Here is a 5,337-nt window from a genome sequence, read left to right as displayed (position 1 = left end):
GGAGTGGGAGAGGAAGAAGCAGGCTCATAGCGGAGGAGCCTGATGTGGGGCTCGATCCCACAACGCCGGGATCACACCCTGAGCCGAAGGCAGACACCTAACCGCTGTGCCACCCAGGCGCCCCTGCCCATTCTTTTTAAGTAGGCTCCATACCCAACGTGAAGCCCAATGCAGGACTTGACTCGCAGCCCTGAGATCAAAACCTGAGCTGAGATCAAGAGTCGGACACCTAACTGAGCCACCCAGGCACCCCTGCTCTGCCCATTTTAATCAGTTAAAGGTAAATGTTGAAAACTCCATACAGTAAACCAATATTTCTACAGAAAAATGGCAGAGAAGTCAGTACTGAATGTAGTAAATTGGCTTTCTTCTTCAGGAAAACTATACTAGGCTTCTTTGTTATTTTGGGTGACGCCATAGTACAAGTGGACTAATAAGAAATCCTTTTACCTAGAGATAATGTCCAGCCTTAGAACCCCTCCTTCTCATGTTGCTATTTATGTACATAATTAAAATTCCAAGGTAAAAAAAAAGAACAACTTTTGGCCTTAAAGGGACATAAAGTCTCCAAAGAAGAATTACAGTTTGTTCAAGCTCAGGTTAGATACTTAGGGCATCTGATCTCAGAGTAAGGGCTACATTTGGACCCAGGTGAAACCCCTCATGACTGCTTGACATTAACAGATTACCTTTTGACTCTCCACAACACTACAGGAAACTTGTGACCAATGCAGATTTTTCATGCTCCTGATGGTTCTTACTTAAAGGATAAAAATGGTAAATATTGTGCTAGGTATGCTATTGCATATTTCCCTTTCGAAGTCATTGAAATAGCACCTTTACATTTTGGTTACTTCAGCCCAATGGCTGAATTATACACCCTCACATGAGTTTGTATCTTAGCCAAAGAAAAAACTGCAAACATTTATACTGATAGTTGGTATGCCTTTGGGGTAGCTCGAGACTTTGGAATGTTATGGAAACAATGAGACTGCCTTACCTCCAATGGGGATGAACTTAAAAATGGCTTCTATGCCCCAAATTTATTAGATTGCCATACTTTTGCTGGCAGCTCTAGCTGTTGTTAAGGTTCCTGGGCATTCCAAACTTGACTGTTTGGAAGCCATTGTAAACCACCTCACTGACATTTCTTCCAAAATTGCTACTTTCAAGGAAATCAATAGCCAAACCTCTGGTCTAAGGAGATATCCTGCCATGTGGTTTTGGAAAAATTGACTAAGATACACCAAAGAATTTGCCCCAGAGAGGAAAAAACAACATTGGAAATCTAATAATTGTTGGCTTGATAAAAAAGAGAGAACTCAAAAAGATAGAGAGAGAGGGAAAGAGAGAGAAAGAGAACTCTGGTTTGGGCCAAATGACAATCCACCCCTAGCAGAAATTCTAAAATTTCCACTGTATATGCATCAGACCATTGGTCTATTGAAATTATGGCATTCATGAACCAGTATTGGTGGGAAAAGGTTAATAAGTCTGCAAAAAGTCCCTCTTTCACTTGTCCCACCTGTCCAAAGTATAATTCAGGGAAAGTTGAGTCCCTCCCCTCAACTCCATGCGCAAGATCGTATCCCGGAAGTGAAGGGGTCATGTTGGTGGGTGACCCCGGAAGAGGTACCCAGAGGGAGGTGAATCCCGAGGGATGGTAGTGCGTGCGCAGTCCATGGCTTGACGCCCGGTCCCTGCCTGTTCCCTATGGCCGTGCTTAGTCTCTACCCGGCCCTGCTGCGCCAGGGTCGAGAGCTTCGGGGGCTTCGAGCTTCGCTCAAGACTTCTACCTTGCCTCCACCTGCCGTGAGCGATGGCAGGCTCTGGTGAGCGCAAAGGCAAGAAGGATGACAATGGTATCGGCACAGCCATTGATTTTGTACTCTCCAATGCCTGGCTGGTGCTGAGGGTGGGTGGAGCGGCCATGTTGGGCATCACCACGCTGGCAGTTAAGCGGATGTACGATAGGGCAATCAGTGCCCCTACCAGCTCCACCCACCTGAGCCATTCAGGGAAAAGGAGCTGGGAAGAACCGAACTGGATGCCGCCGCCCCCCCCCCCCGCCCCCGTTGCTGAATAAGGACATGNCCCCCCCCCCCCCCCCCCCGCCCCCGTTGCTGAATAAGGACATGAAGACAGGACTGAGCCGGTCCCTGCAGAGCCTTCCCACAGACTCCTCCGCCTTTGACATGGATACATTCTGCCCGCCCCCGCCCAAGGAATGGCCAGGTAGACTTGAAGAAATCACGATTCTGCACGTCCCTGCAGGAGAAACTTAATGTGATCCTACCAGCACCACCCCCAGAAGCCATGACTTTGCAAGTGCAGTATGAGCGTGACAAGCATCTTGTCATTGACTTCCTGTCATCAGGGACCCTTGGCAACACCATCTTGGTAGCCAGACCACACCGGCTGGCACAGTATGACAACCTATGGCAGCTGAGCCTGCGTCCTGCAGAGACGGCACACCTACGGGCTTTGGACCAGGCCGATTTGGGCTGCCAATCTCCGTGTCTCAAGATCCTCAAGGCCATACGCAAGTCCACTCTGGCTCTGGGCCACCTCACTGCTAGTCAGCTCACCAACGTCATCCTCCACTTGGCCCAGTAGGAGGCTGACTGGTCTCCAGATATGCTGGCCGACAGATTCTTACAGGCCCTGAGGGGACTTATCAACTACTTGGAGACCAGAGTCCTGCCCAGTGCCCTAAACCCAAAGGTGAACTTATTTGCAGAGCTCAGTTCTGAAGAAATAGATGAATTGGAATATACTCTCTATTGCTCATTGTCTGAGCCAGTGGTGCTGCTGCAGAGGTAAGGCAGGTGAAGGCCAAAGTCGGTGTCAGGTGGTCAGACCCTGTCTTCTCCATTAGAAACATGTGGTTGCATAGTTGGTGCCGCACAGGGTCGCTAGGTGCCTCCTATCTTGCTGGTCATCACCCTGGTCACTTCATGCTGTTCAGAATGCCATCTCCTTGTCTCCTATTTTCTCACCCGACCTTCTATTTTTGTTACCAAACACTGTGCTCCTATTCCTCCCCTCCCCCTTGCTCCAGGCTGATTTTTCTGGAATGAATAGAGAAGATGGAGCACACCATGGCCCAGGTTTTCTGTTCCTGTCTGCCTTGCCCTTTGGCCTATTTCTTTTCAGTGTCGTCTTTGTCTTTGTCTTTTCCCCTTGTTCACGCCTTCTGTTTGACTCTTTCCCCTGGAGCGTTATCTGCCTAGTCAAGATGTTGCCTTTTCGTTGAATGTCACCGAAGAGTTACGATTGCACGTTTCTGAGCTGAGCTCTGCAGAATGAGTGCTCAGACAGTATTTAGAGTTTGTGGGGGTAAAGCTGGTGGAAGGGCTGGCCTTTGACCCAGGTTTCTAGAGAAGAAGCCCACTTCCCCCCCCCCGCCAGCCTTCCTAAGCGCTGAGAAGGTCTGATGGGAACACTTACTGACCCACACAGGAGTGAGGCTTAATATATACTTGATGCAAATTTGCTGGGAGATTGTGTTCTTTAGGGGCCACCAGTGAGAGTGCAGTGGGGGAGCTGGCAGTGGTGAAGAGGGCCTAGGGAAGGCTGTGTGCGCCTCACCCTTGGCTGGTCCAGATCAGCACTGCTGTGTGAGCAGCCAGAGGAAGACAAGGGAAAGAAGGGGCTGTCCAGACAGCACCTGTGCACGAGTGCTGTTGTTCAGCCCCTTCCTTGCTGTATTGCCGATTAGGATGAGGCCTTCAAGGACACAGCCTTTGCGGTAGAGGTTGAAGGTGGCAAACACTGGCTGAAAAATCCAGTCACCAGTTGAGGCTTGGTGACCATGTTTCTTCTCCACGAGGCCCTGCCTTTCCAGGACATTGCCTGAGCACAAGAACAGGCCCACACCCAGCCCTTCATTCCCCAGTGTCTGCCATAGGAACGTGAGGGGGCGTTTGGTGAACTCTCTAGGCACCACCAGAGGCCAGAGGGCAAGCAGACAGGGGCTGACCTCTTTCCCATCCTGTCTCCCCCCGCACCTGGGGAAACTGGTGCTACCCAGGAAGAGCACCCACGGATAAGACACATAGGCAAGGGAGGCGGGGGGTGGGGGCTTCCTATGCTCCCTCTGGTTTCCCGCTGCTAAAATCGCACTGCATATTGCAACGTCAAATGTAGCCTGAGGGTGGGTAGGAAGGTCTCATTCACATCAGTGCAAAAAAAATTCAGGGAACATTGTTCATACAAATGGATTTCATACCACTGCCTCATCTCATGGATAGAAATATGTTTTAGTCAAGGTTTGTATGTTTTCTCACTGGACTAAAGCTTTCTCTTATAGACAGGCCACTGCTGCTGCTTCTTTTTTTTTTTTTTTAAAGATTTTATTTCTTCACTTGACAGAGAGAGACAGCCAGTGAGAGAGGGAACACAAGCAGGGGGAGTGGGAGAGGAAGAAGCTGGCTTCCAGCGGAGGAGCCTGATGTGGGGCTCGATCCCAGAACACCGGGATCACGCCCTGAGCCGAAGGCAGACGCTTAATGACTGAGCCACCCAGGCGCCCCGGGCCACTGCTGCTTCTGTTAGAAAAGATTATCCTTACCTGAGGAACCCCTCTCTAACTTCATAGTGATCAGGGAACCCATTTTACTGAAGGCCTAATGGCTTCTATTAAAAATAACTGTGCTTTGGTAGAGCAATCTTTTCACAGTGCACTCTTGGGAGATGATAACTTTAAGAATCACACCTTGCAACCTGGAGATTTCATATGTTGGAAAAGACACCCCCAGAAAGACTCTTCAGCCTTGCTGAAAAGGCCTTTATCGGGAACTGCAAACCAACCCTTATGCTGCCAAACTCCAGGGAATAGACACTTAGATTCATGTGATGCATCTAAAGAAAGCACCAAACCGTGACTTGCATACCATCTGGTGACCTGAAAGTAAAGATTTCCTGGAATTGAAGGAGATGACATCTGATGAGACAGCTTTCCCAAGATGTCCAGACCACACCTGTATACCTTTTTCTCACTGTTGCTTCTCTCTTTTTTTTGTGGAAAGACAAAACCCTTGTCTGCATTTCCCAAGCCCTCATGGAAGGAGGAAACCTCTTCTTCTGATTATGGCCTTTCAGAGACAGCCTCATGATGATCCCAGGACAAGTTAATTTTCACTTGCTTTTTCTAAAGGGTTAGGAGGTTCAGAATTCACAAAAGTCTTTCTTTCATCTCAACTATTAACTGACTTTGGATTCTTATCCAAACGCATGGCTTCTGAATTTGCAACCTTACAGACTGTATTATCAATAACACATTTGGTTCCAAATGGTTCTTTGAGATAACAATATTGTTTTATTTTTATTTTTTTA

At 48.5% G+C, this 5,337-nt stretch overlaps 1 pseudogene; it reads left to right on the top strand.

Moving 5' to 3' along the window:
* The first annotated feature begins 1,819 nt into the window (after positions 1-1,819).
* Positions 1,820-2,823, top strand: LOC105240962 (annotated as a pseudogene).
* The last annotated feature ends 2,514 nt before the right edge of the window (positions 2,824-5,337 follow it).

Source organism: Ailuropoda melanoleuca, chromosome X, assembly GCF_002007445.2.
Source record: "Ailuropoda melanoleuca isolate Jingjing chromosome X, ASM200744v2, whole genome shotgun sequence".
Lineage (NCBI taxonomy): Eukaryota > Metazoa > Chordata > Mammalia > Carnivora > Ursidae > Ailuropoda > Ailuropoda melanoleuca.
Note: the sequence above shows the minus strand (reverse complement) of the source record. Positions and strands in the feature narration are given on the sequence as shown.